We start from the raw sequence: 14,306 nt of genomic DNA on the forward strand, positions 1-14,306 counted from the left end.
AAACCTGCTCATGTGCTACCTTCCAAGACAGGATACTGTTACGTTTACTCCCCACATTTTATTTTGCTAGCAAGATCTTCCTTGGTGAGTATGATTGAAGCTTTTCCCTGAAAAAGCTGGGTGAGTAGAGAAATAAGGGGACTCAAAATCATCCATTAAGGCCTAGTGATGACCTAGTGGCTAAATCCTTGCTTTGCAACTGCCAGGATCCCATATGGGCACCAGTTCGTATCCTGGATGCTCCACTTCCCATCCAGCTCTGCTTGTGGCCTGGGAAAGGAATGGAGGACAGCCCAAAGCCTTGGCTTCCTGCACTCGCATGGGAGACCCGGAAGAAGCCCCTGCTCCTGGATTCAGATTGGTTCAGCTCCAGTTACTGAGGCCACTTAAGGAGTGAACTAGCAGACAGAAGATCTTTCTCTCTCTACTTCTCCCTGTAAATCTGCCTTTCCAATAAAAATCAGTAAATCTTCAAAAAAAAAATTACCCATGAAAGAAATGAGACAGAACGCAGGTTCTCAAGCCATTTGTGAAAAGCAATTTTTCAAAAGATTCAGATTTATACGTTAGTAAAATACAATAACTGAATATATATTTAAGGTGAGTTTATGTGTAAGCTTCCTTTGTATTCCTATGTGGCTTAGTGTGCCTGGGGATAGTAACTGCACAAATTAGTTACTACTTTTACTACTTTGAATAAAAAGTAATCAATCATTACTAGTAGGCCTGAAAAAAAATTATATTTGCAACTTCAAAATACTAACGAGAGGGGCCAGCAAGATGGCATAAACTGGCTGATTCACAAACCTGCCAGTTTGTGTTCTAGATGCTCCATTTCCCAATCCAGCTCCCTGCTTGTGCACTTGGAAAGCAGCAGAGGATGGCCCAAGCCAATGGCCCCTGCACACATGTGGGACACCAGGAAAACGTTCCTGGCTCCCATCTTCGGACCAGCCCAGCTGTGGTCACTGCAGACATTTAGGGAGCGAACCAGCAGAGAGAAGACCTCCGTCTCTCTCTGTTTCTCCCTCTCTGTAATTCTGATTTTCCAAGTAAAATAAATATTAAAAAAAAAAAAACTAAGGAAAAGGATGCTGCTGACAATGAACATTCTATTGTGATGACATGCCCTCATACACTGCTAAGCAATGCTTCAGTGAGGAATGTTAATTCAACGAAATCCACTTAAAATGCCTTCCTTTGATAGAAGATTCATACATAAAGAACGCTTCAAAAATAAAGAAATGTATACGCAAGCACAGTCCTGAGAAATTCTTAAACCGTAAATCACTCATGTGGTATAAGGATAAAAGTGTCACACCTGCCTGGCATTAAATCACTAGCCATCTGAAATCAAGAATACTCAAATATTCACTAGTGAAAATTTACAGAGAAATTACATTATTCCAAAAGAACAGCAATACAATGTGAGTAATATATTCTGAAAGCTCTTAAATGCTAAAAGTACATTATAAAGATTATTCCATTTGATTTGCATCCAAAAAGAACACAAAATAGTTCCAGGATATAAATGAGAACTGGAAATAGGGAAAGTTTCTGTAATATGACAATATCAATTCAAGTACCAAATAAGGACAACCAATGTCATAGTTTAACAACATGCAAGGAAATTACTTCATCCAACACCTGAGTTCCTCAAGAACTTGGAAAAAGTCTAAATTTCTTGTCTCAAGTACAAATATTAGACTGCCAGTTAAGTCAGCTCCCCTCAGCAGTCAAAATTACTTTTTGACTTTGTTCCCAAAAAAGAGACAATAACATTTTTTTTTCACAAAGAAAAAGTGACCACCACCGATCCCTAAATCAATATGCAAAGGACTTCTATTACTGAACAAAAACAAGGTGTGTAGTGCAACGTAAAAATTCCTACTCTGAATATTACAGGTAACTTTAGGACAGAGGTGGAAAGTACAGAGTCTTTGGGCAGACAAAGCAGGACACAAAATAACAGTAAAGAATTATTTAATGCTATAGTTTAAGTCTGCAGCCACAAAATTACATAGCAAGAATCAGTCATGGAACAGAAAGCTGTGTTGACAGTTCTGGCCTAACTTCTTTGGGTAATTTATTGAAATAGTAAAACCCAGCTTCTTTTAGTTTATAAAAATTATTGTTCATTGTTTATAGAAATGATAGTTGCAAAGCATCATTTAACTTTCTGAATCACCTCTCAACTTTTCAAATTACAATTATATGATTAGCAGAGTAGCCACAATTTTTGTTTGATCCCGAAGTATCTGCCGTTGCTATTTAGTATCTGCATGATTGTCAGAAATGTTATTTTTCTATCAGCCTGTGTAAAATAGGATTATAAATACAAAAGAGAAGCTTCTAAAAGATAAGCTACATAATAATGAAAACAAAAAAGATCTTGAACAATTCCTTTAGGCTGTCAAATCAATTTTCTATGAATTTTTAACTTTTTTTTTATCTGATAAGTGATAGGATTAGACATTAAGAGGGAAAGCCAAGCAACAGCTCTCATCCACTGGTGCACTGTGCAAATGCTTCCAACAGCAGGGGCTGGACACAGCAAAGACAGAAACCACAGGTTCAACCCGGGTCTTCCAGCTAGGTGGCAGGAATGTAACTGCCTGAGCCAACACTGCTGCTTCCAGGGTCAACAAAGGACTCAAAGCCAGGCAATCCAATGTGGGATGGAGTACTATCAAGTGGCATCATAATTGCTAGATCATACACCCATCATAAATCAATTATTTACTCAATTTTATACAGAAGGATGCAGTCATGAATTTTCACTAGGACAAATAGGTAATATTTAGTGTATAGGAAAGTAATTCTAAGTATTTTACTTACAAATCTTCAATGAATTTATTTTTTTATTTTGAGAACACAATAAGGTATATTTGTAGATGTCAAAAGTTAAAATACTGCAATACAATCCAAAGTCACTTATTATTTTATACAGAATCAAGTACACAGAACATTCATCAATACATTACAATATTTTATTTAGTCACTGGTGGCAAAAAATGCTTAGGTTATTTTCAAACTGTTTACAGGTTTTAACTGAAATTTATTTTTGCTATAACACTCTTTAACAAGATTATACACACTTTATATGTGATTTTTCTTTGATATACAGGCACATAAAGACGTACTGGGGCTAGTGTTGTGTCACAATTGTTAAGCTGCTGCCTATAACAGCAGTATTCCAACATCAACATCAGGTTCCAGGTGCCTCACTTCTAATCCATTCCCTTACTAAATCATCTGGGAAAACAGTGAAGATAGCCCAAGTGCTTAAAAGCGCCTGCATAACATCAAATGGAGTTTGAGACTTTGGCCTGGCCCAGCTGGTGAGGCCATTTGGGGAGTAAACTAGCAAATGGAAGATCTTTCTCTTCCTTTCCCTCTGTAACTCTGCCTTTCAAATAAATATTCTAAGAAAAAATAGAGTACTGAGAGGCCAATGTAATATGTAGCAAGTTAAACCTCTGCCTGTAGCGCTGGCATCCCATATGGGTGTCAGTTCCAGTTCTGACTGCTCCATTTCTGACCAGTTCCCTCCTAATTGCCTAGGAAAGCAGAGGAGGATGACCCAGCCGCTTGGACTCCTGTACCCACATGCAGGACTGGGAACTAAGAGACCAAGAAGCAGCCCCTGGCTCCTGGCTTTGCATGGGCCCAGATCCAGCTGTTGCAGCCACTTGGGGAGGGAACCAGTAGACAGAAGATCACACACATTCTCTCTCTCTCTCTCCTTTCTCTCTATAACTTCCTTTCACATAAAATAAATAAATATATCTTTATAAAATATATATTGAGCAAAAATAATAGCAAGTATTCATTTAAAAAATAAACTATGAATATAAAAGGTAACTACAATGTCAATAATTTCTATACTGATCTGTAATCACACCATGATATATGTTAAAGAAAAATGGAGAACTGCAGAATACACATTTGTAAGGGAGAGTGGTACACATTACAATGAAAAAATGAAGACTTCAGGGAAAACTACAATTGAGAATGAGGGAAGCTAAAACAGACTGAAGTAATCACACTTAAGACAAACAATATTTTGCATATATATATGCACACACATACACATATATACATATATATACATAACACATATGTGTGTATACATATACACCATATACACACAAATACATATATGTGCTTTTAAGAGGATGCTGCGAGATACTAATCAATGTCCTGAATATTGTGTATCTAATTAGAAAAGATCATGTAATGAGTAAAAAACATAAGGAAACACACTCCAACTAATAATAATCAATGACATCATAACATCTATGTTACTTTGCCTGATAGAAGTACAGTGCCTATCAAAAGTATATATAATGGAACAGTGTATGCATTCACCAAGAGCTGCATGCTGTGTAACCTAAAATAGTCAGACATTTCCAGAGCCTATAAAGTTCCAGAACTAGAGACAAAACATTCCATACTGACACGGATGCAGTTCAGGTTCCAGAATGGCTACCTGCCCTGATCAACCATTCTATTCTCCCATTCAATAAAAGCAGAACGCACATGCTCAACATCCCACAAGGGGCATCTTCTGAAATGCCTGACTTACAATGGGTGGTGTACAACGGGATTCTTCCTGCAAAACTCCTTTCCATAAAAGGAGATGAGCTGTACTCTCTGTTTACTTCACTTCCTCGATACTCTTACTCCACACCTTACTCATGGAACAGTAATTGCCCCTAAGGCAAATCCTTTATGGTATTTCCTTGAGTAAAGAGCAAAGCATTTTATGATGACTAAAACAGCTCAATAAACAAAGAGAGGGGTGAGAGGGAATGTAAAAGCCATGTTCAATCAGGAACCCTCAAAAACACCTATCATTTTAACTGTGACAGGCACTCCTGAAGAACTGACTCAAAAACAGAAACAGTTAAAATGCGAGGGTTCTATCTTATATATGTGTAAGTTCAAGTCTGTATCAAGATGTATTCATGTACTTTACTAAACAGTGACATTTTTGCATAGAAAAAAATGACAGAAAAGATGTTTCATGGCTGGTGATGGTATGAGTCAAAAGGCAAAGATCTGATGCAGAAGTGACACCAGATTTTTCAAAACTTGGCAAAGCAGAATCAAGTTAAGAATGGCATGTAATTTTTTATCTAAAAAAGAACATATTTATTTGTTTTAAAAAAAAAGATTGGAGGGAGGGGTAACTCACAAAAAGTTAAACGAGAAAAATATTTTCTCATTAAAATGAAGACAATAAGAATTGCTGGAAAGCCTGAAAGGGAATCTTCTAAATCAGATAAGCACAATTAAGGGAATAAGTTTCCTGGCTGTTTGTAGAAAAACAGATTGTCTCAACCCAAGAATAACATCCATTATCCCAAGAAAAGTAATTTCCTCCAACATTAAACATTCATGCAAAATCCGCCTAAAAGCTGATTTCCCTTCAAGAACCACTATTCAGCAAGCTAACATGAATCAATGTGGAAAAATCCCTGTGATCAGGAAGACATTCGTATGAAGGAACAGGTCAACGCAGCATCTTATACACACAACTTACAGGACCAGAATAAAAGTACAGAATCCAGGAAGGTCAAAAACAGTATATCTCAAACATCTCTGTTTTTGTATCACTCACACAGCCTGTTAAAAACACAGATTTCCACTCCCTATTCCTAGATGCACTAATCCTTGAATGAAGCACACTGCCCATATTTTTATTAAGCACTTCACATAATTCTAAAACAAGTGAAGCAAAACAACACTGATCTGGAGATTTCTGAATATCTCAGGTTTAAGCAACACAGACAGGGCCTGGCGCCGTAGCCTAGAAGCTAAAGTCCTCGCCATGTACCCGCTGGGATCCCATATGGGGACCGGTTCTAATCCCGGCTGCCCCACTTCCCTTCCAGCTCCCTGCTTGTGGTCTGTGAAGGCAGTCAAGCACAGGCCAAAGTCTTGGGACACAGCACCTGCATGGGAGACCAGAAGAGTTTCCACGGTCTTGGCTTCAGTTCAGTGCAGCACTGGCCATTGCGGTCACTTGGGGAGTGCATTACTGGATGTAAGATCTTCCCCTCTGGGGCCTGGCGGCGTGGCCTAGCAGCTAAAGTCCTCTCCTTGAATGCCCCGGGATCCCATATGGGCGCCGGTTCTAATCCCAGCAGCTCCACTTCCCATCCAGCTCCCTGCTTGTGGCCTGGGAAAGCAGTTGAGGATGGCCCAAAGCCTTGGGACCCTGCACACATGTGGGAGACCCAGAAGAGTCTCCTGGATCCTGGCTTCAGATCAGCACAGCTCCAGCCGTGGCGGCCTCTTGAACGGAAGATCTTCCTCTCTGTCTCTCCTCCTCTCTCTATATCTGACTTTCCAATAAAAATTAAAAATAATAAATCTTAAAAAAAATTTCTTCAGCAGTAAAATCAAGATGCCAGTTGGGATGCTTTCATCTCACATCAGATTGCTGGGGTTAGGTCCTGGCTCCACGTTAATAAGCAAATATTAGTAAGTAATATATGTCCTCTAATATTACTTATTAGATATACTTACTATTAAATAGTATGCAGAAATATTCCCTAGCAAACATCTATTTACAATGCATTGCAAGCAGTCTATAAAGGCCAGAAACTTAGGCTGCACACTGAAGCTCCCTAAAGGTAACCTACTTCTAATTAGGCAAATGGATATAAATGCATTTGATCTGCAAACTTCAGTGTCATGCAAAACTTTCTTAGAAAAACAAAACAAACAAACAAACAAAAAACCCTAATTTCAGCACTTTGTTCTACAGAGTTTGCTCCTGGTCTAATATGCCGATATACCCTACTCATAAAGCCTCTTTCTTTTACCTCCTGGAATCCATCAATAGGTACGCTGTTCTTATTTAAAGGCTACATATACTTAAAAAACGTTTCCTAATTTATCAAAAGGTGAAAAATACTTACCCAGCAGTATCTGTTATTATCTGATTTTATTTCCAAATATAAACACAAAATATAAAGACTATTTAAAGAAAGAACTTTGGGCTGGCATTGCAGTATCGCAAGCGAAGCCTCCGCATGCGATGCTCGCATCCCAAATGGGCGCCAGTTTGAGTCTAGGCTATGCCACTCCCAATCCAGCTCCCTGCTAATGTGCCAACTCTGGGTTGTTCAAAGTACTTGGGCCTCTGCACCCACATGAGAGATGTGAAAGAAGCTTCAAGCTCCAGGCGTTGGCCTGGCCCAGCCTTGGCTGTCATGGCTATTTGGGGAGTAAACCAGCGGATGGAAGATCTTTCTGGCTCTCTTTCTCCTCCTACCTCTATAATTCTGCCTTTTAAGTATATACTCATGAGGAGGATGGAGTGTGCAGCACAAGAAATATAATTTACATTTAAGCAATTACATTAGCTCTCAGGCCGGCCCTCCTATCCCTGAGGAAGGCCTGTGACCAACTCCTCCCCATCCTTAGGCCCGGTTCATGTGCCCGGTTCATGCGCAGTCAACTTATCTACCACACAGATCTCCTGATTCACTACTTTTTAAGCAGTAGAGGCAGCACTGAGAGGGACAGCACTCCTCCATCAAGCCTTAGGAACTGGAGAAACCTCCATGTATTCCACTCACTTCATCCTCAAAATTTCCCAACTACATATGAATATCATTGGCCAGACTGTATATGAAAAAAATTATTTTATTTATAGATTTGATTTTCGCTTCCTGACATAGCACTGGCACAATGATAACATATAACCAAAGAGCGACATTCTGCAGTCACAATCCTAAAGAGTTATTAACTTGAGTAAATGATGAAAGTCTAAGAAATAAATGTGAAAGCTAGCAAGGTTGAATGCACTGGAAAGAAACTAAATTTGGCTAAAATCAAAGCGACAAAAAGTAAAGATTTGAACTTTCTCTGTCCTTGTAAAAGTATTAGCCTGTGATTCTATCCTCTAAACAGTAGCTTCTCTTATACTTTATAACATTCCACTTAACAGAAGAGCCACTCCCTTTTATCTTATCCTATAACTCACTCATCACAGGAGGTCTCAACAAAGCCAACCAAGACAACACATTATTCAACTGCCCATATGGCTAAGGCCTTCCATGTTCAGATAACCTTAGGAGTATGGGTCCTGTTCTGTAAGTACTATCATGTAACTACTTTATCTCAGACTGCCTTGGCACTCTTTTATCTTCTGTAATAGCATTTCTGTGCTCTGCTAAAAATTGCCCTGTATCTTTCACACGACTGTGATTCAAGACAACAGAAATGTATCTTATCCATTTTTATTTTCCGAGAGTCTATGAAAGTTCACTGAGCAGGTAAAACATATGTTTAATTTCACAATTTTAGAAAAAGGAATGCCACAGAAACAAAACTATGTTAATTCTTATATATGTGAAATGTCTTCCAGTTATTGTTTCCTTATTAGATTTCTGTGAAAATGCTTTTACAACAGCAGTAAATCTTATTTCAAGTATTAACTAAAAAATGTATTATTAAGAAGAATTATAATATAAACTTGTTGGAGTCCTGGCTTCTCCACCATTGATCCCATTCCCTGTTATTGTGCCTGGGAAAGCAGTGCAAGATGGCCCAATCCTTGGGGCCCTGCACTGACTTGGAAGATCCAAAGGAAGTTCCAGGTTCCTGGATTCAGACCGACTCAGCTCCAGCCATTGGAACTATTTGAACAATGAATCAGAGAATGGAAGAGCACTTTATCTTTTCCTCTCTCTCTCTTCTTATCTTCAATCTCCCTTTCAAATAAAAATAAGTAAATCTTAGGGGAAAAAAAAAAGACTGAGGCTTAGTGATTGAACATACTAGCCTAGCTCCTATGTCTTAGACAGGAGGTCCAGAATGTCTGGTCACAAATCCAATCCCCCTTTCCCAGGGTTTAACACATTCTCTGCATGGCTCCCTTGTATCTCCTCTGGATGCCTGTCGACGGGAGAATCACATGATCTCTCTGGAAACTTTCACATTCCTACTTTGTAAAATGAAGGTGATACTCCCTTGTAAAGTTAACAGCAGAGTTATGTTAATTACAGCAATTTATTTTAATACATAAATGAAGATGAGCCCTATTTATAATCCAGTTAAATACACCAATCTACACAAAGTAAATTAATAAATTCTAGTTCCCTGTAAACTTCATATTTGCACAGTAAGGAACTGAACTGCCATCCTCACAGTTTTTAGAAACTTTCTTCTAAAAATCACTATTTTCTTCATTTTATCATCCTCAAATTTAATGTTTCCTATAAACTTTTCAACAGAAACACTTTTCAGCCACACTTAAATCCATTTATTAACAATAAAGCAAATATTTCAATGACAACCCAGAAGCAGGGTTCTGTTTTTAATCCTTTCTCTGGAAAATGACATATCAAATGTAATGGAATCTGGACCCAAAAGATAAAAAGCGCTGAGCTGACTGGAGCAGGATCTTGGATTGGTAACACACCTCACAACAGTGTGCTGGCAAAACCATACTTTGCACAGATTGTACCTTGCTCCTGGAGACACGCAGGCCCTGCATATAAGGTTTCATACTGGTCGCCCCGTGGTAACTAAGTAGATTCCAACACTGAGGATAAGTGTAGGGAATACAAAGAGGCATGAATATCACGGCAGTATTTCCTACTGTCGGAACACTGATGCAAAATTCCTTAATTGTTTTATTAGGGGTAGGGTGAAGTGTTTGTCTTCCTGGAGTTGTGACTATGGGATGCATGGAATCTGTTCCCTTTATATTATTAAAAATAAAAAATAAGTGCATTAAGAAAATACAGCAAGAATAGCAAATCCATGACTCAAAAAAATATGAATGATTAAAGTCATGGTAAAGTATAAATTCTGTTTTAAAAACAGGCACTGGTCATGAAAACGTAAAGCAAAAGTCAAATCTGGGACACAGCACAATCATATCAAACAAATGACAAATTTATGAAACACTAAGGCTAAGTCATGTTTATTTTTCTATAATAGGGTTTTCCTTCAGAACAAAATTTTTATGTAACAAAAATGACCCAATATCTTTAACACAAAATTGCAAGAAGAAACAAGGAAGAAGGACTTCCACATTAAAATGAATTTAAGAAGTTTAAAAAATCATCCCAAACTGCAAATCTTATTTGGATTGTAATTCAAACAGCTTTAGGAAATGATAAAGGTCTACATGTGTACTAAGAAGGAAAACTGTGAACATGAGGACACTTACTATCTGATATTGGGAAAGCACTGTTAACTTTCCAGATGTGCTCAAGACATTGCGACTTTTAAAAAAATTCTACTTCTTGAGGCAATACTAAAGTAGTTGGATGAAATTAGACAATGGCTATATGTTTCAAAAGAATCTGAAGTGAAGCAAAGAGTACAGAAAAAATTGTCATGTACTATTTATTCACTGGCAATAAGTACACTGGGATCATTATTCAATCTCTTATATGTTGAGAATTTCCTCATTAAAAATCCAGGTTTCTTTGAACAAGTATTTAATTAACGCCAATTATACTAATACTTAAAATCATGATCAGAAAGGAGTTGAAAATAAGTGTCTTACTTTAAAACTAAATAACTTTTCTCATAAATAGTAAATTTTCAAATATTTCCTCTCTCCTGAATCAGCCTTACAAACAAGTAATCTTTCCAGAAATGTTAGCTGTTTTGCCACTAAATCACCTGACATTCTGTAAAAACAAGCAGGCAAGGAAAAAAACAAACCAAAAAACCCATGGGTCAGAAACAAATTAAGGAAAATGTGGTATCTCTAGACATTTTCCAGGTCTCAATATGTTTAACATGAAGTCATACAAAAGATGAAGATTTAATCATAAGTAATTGTCCTTTTTTCTCTTCACACTTTTATTTTTATTCCCCATCCACTAAACTCAGACCACGTTCCACACCACAATTACCACACACCAGTGATTTTATTAGATAGTCATTGGTATTAAAAAGCCAAAGCCAAAACTCATTACCAGTTACTACTCAGTTTATTCTCCCAAGACTAAATCAGGAAAAAAAAAGTGCCAGCTCCCTACAGACCTGCACATAAAAAGCAATTAACAGATACACACAAACTACTGAACTCACAGATGTTAGCTAATATCAGGGAGTCTTAAAATTAACACAAATTGTCACATGACATTGCTGATTTTTACTTTCCATAAAGAAATTAAAATTCCTTTGGATGGTCACTACAAAGTCAACTAAAGATACAAAAGATTTAAGAACAGATTACATTAAAATAAAATCTGGACTACTGATATGCATCAATATCAAATTTTAAAAAATCCAGCACAGGCAAGGCAATTTAAAGAGAAAACTCATCATGAGAATCCAGAATAAGCTGTTTAGAGACTTTAAAATAATACATTAACCCAGCACCAAGATTTCAGAATTAATGAATATTGAAATCTAGAAAAAACAGTATGACACAAAACAGATAGCATTGTGTTGTACTGGATTAAGCCACCTGTGACTGGATCTCCACATGGGTGCCAGTTCAAGTCCTGGCTGTTCTATTATTTTTTTAAGACTTTTTTATTTTTACTAGAAAGGCAGATCAGAATGATGGAGAAGAGAGGCAGAGAGAAAGATCAACTAAAGAGAAGTGATCCAACTGGTGAAAATCACAGGATATGAGGTCTGATCACAGAGTGCATTTGTCAGAACTGGGTCTCTATGGTTGCTAAGGCTTGTACGGTGGACAGCAGGCCTAGATGCTCATGGAAGACATGCCAACCAACTCTTTGAGGCCTGCAGAGGACAGCTACAAATTGAACAACTCTCCCAGACAAGAATCTGGGCCAAACTGAGTCTCTAAGATGGACTACTTTAGCCAACAGACCTTGGATTTCCTCAACCCTAGAACAATGAAACCCAATAGCACATCAGAACTATCAAAACCACTTAAGCGGTGTCCTCAGAACACGCACATTACGGATCCTGGGATGCCACTGGGTTCTGATGCAGCTGGATGGCTGGGAGTGGCCCTCTTCCCATCTCTCTCCACCTTCCCCAGATACCAGAAGAAAAGGAGATTGGAGGCAGTTGTCTCATCCACTTTCCCCCATTCCTTGACCCTCCTCACCCTAGTTGGCAATCCACATGGGCATACTCCTTCTCAACTATGTAACATCATAAAAATAAAATGAATTATTATTTTTAATATATTTTTCTTTTGAATTTTTAATTATGTGATACAATTTCACATAGACTGGGATTCCTCCCCAATCTCCCACCCCCCAACAGATTTTCCCCATTTGACTATGCATGGGCATACACCCTTCTCAACTATGCAAACATTATAAAAAATAAACTGAATTATTTTAAAAAGACATTTAATTTTACTAGAAAGTTAGATCAGAATTACAGAGAGAAGGAGAGACAGATAGAAAGATCTTCCATCTGCTTCTTCACACACCAGATGGCTGCAATGGCTGGAACGGAGTTGATATGAAGCCAGGATCCAGGAGCTTATACTGGATCTCCCACACAGGTGAAGGCTCCCAAGGCATTGGGCCATCCTCTGCAGCTTTCCTAGGCCATAAGCAGAGAGCTGGATGGGAAGTGGAGCAGCTGGAACACAAACTAGTGCCCATATGGGATCCAAGCCCTTGCAAGGTGAGGATTTAGCCATTGAGGCAGTTCTGATTCAGCTCCCTGCTAACGTACCTGGCAACAGCAGATGGCTCAATTACTGGGGCCCTTGCCCCTACGTGGGATACTCTAGGTTCCACACTTGACTCCCTTGCAGGAAGCCAAGCACAAACGCCATCTTCTGTTGCTTTCCCAGTAGCATTAGCAGGGAGATGGATCAGAAATGAAACTTTGAGGACTCTAATCTGCACTGATATAGGATGCAGCAGCAGATTAACCTCATACACCACAATATGCCCCCCCCCCGTATCTAATCTATATATCATTAAGGCAGAAAAACACCTAAAAACGATTTAGATTTTAATACTAATTTGCTTTAAACATAGTCCAATATACAAACCTGCCCATTCTGAGCAACCAATAACACAGAAACTGCATAAGGTAAATGCGGAAAAACAAAGTATGCTTTAAAAGTGGTTTTCATATGTTTTACCAAGTGAAAGACATCACTGTCTTCAGAAATCACTGATTTGAAACTTCAGCCAGTGGTCCAATGTTCCTGGTCATAGCCTAACACATCAAGACTAAAAACTTCACCATGATTTGTGTATTTGTAATAACATACTAAGCCACATTTAACAATAATTTGCTTTATTTGATATTAAAAGTAAAGATAAGAGAACCAGTTTGGTACCTGATGCTCCACTTCCAATCCTGCTTCCTGCTATGGTGTCTGAAAAGTAGCCAAAGTTGGCCCAAGAGCTCTGGCAGCCCTCTTAGAGGCCCACATGGGAGATCAGATGAGTCCAGACTCCCGGATTAGGTCTGGCACAGCCCCAGTTACTGCAACCATTTGAGGAGCCATTTCTCTGTCTTGTCTTAGCTCTTTATAACGCTACCTTTCAAACAAATAATCTTGAAAGAAAAAAATAAATAAAATAAACCTACAAGGGACCTTCTATAAGTTCATGGACAATGCATTTCCTGAGAAAATAATGAAAAAAAATTTTAAATACGGATTTCAAATATTTTGCACCAGAATAAATTCATACACACTTATCATCAGAGTCTGAATAAGATCTATCATGAAGTTCTAAAATGAAGACAAGAGCAAGTCTTTGCCAAAGCAACATGGACTCTGCTAAAATGGAAATATGAGTAAACATAAAATATAAGGTCAATCCTGTGGGAAAGAATGGTGAAACCATTGAAGCCTTACAAACAGTTTATGAAGTCAATGCCTGAAGAAATTAGCAGTTACAAGTGGATAACATGTTTTGAGAAGGGACCACAGAATGAAAATGAACCTTGTAGTGGCAGACCAACAACATCAAATTTTCAGGAAAAAAAATAACCTTGTTCCTACCCTCACCAGAGAGGACTAACAAGAAAAAGAATAGCCAACACCAGAGACATTCCAGTGGGTTCAACTTGCAGAATACCGAATGAAAAACTAAAGCAAACCTTCTCCTCGATTATGACAAAAATTGTTGCACCCATAAGGTAAAGGAAAAGGAGCAGATATTTCCATGGTAATTTTAAGCGAGTGGGATCAAGATCTTGAAGTCTTTCTCTAAAGGACTGGAGTACCAGGGAGACAGGCACAGTCACAGCAGTGGCTTCTTAGGGTGGAAGTGCTTCAGGCAACATCGAGGCACAACAGTGATGGGCAAAGCACAACGCGGCAGCTTTCCGGGATTCTCAAAGGCATCTTGCTTGTTGAC

The 14,306-nt window shown here is 38.3% G+C and overlaps 1 protein-coding gene across 7 annotated transcripts in view; it reads right to left on the reverse strand.

Annotated features, from left to right (window-relative positions):
• The window catches only part of PDLIM5 (PDZ and LIM domain 5), a 182,538-nt gene that overhangs the window by 146,982 nt on the left and 21,250 nt on the right, over positions 1-14,306 (reverse strand). The gene's annotated exons all lie outside the window — the stretch shown is intronic.

This window comes from Ochotona princeps, chromosome 7 (assembly GCF_030435755.1).
Source record: "Ochotona princeps isolate mOchPri1 chromosome 7, mOchPri1.hap1, whole genome shotgun sequence".
Taxonomy (NCBI): domain Eukaryota; kingdom Metazoa; phylum Chordata; class Mammalia; order Lagomorpha; family Ochotonidae; genus Ochotona; species Ochotona princeps.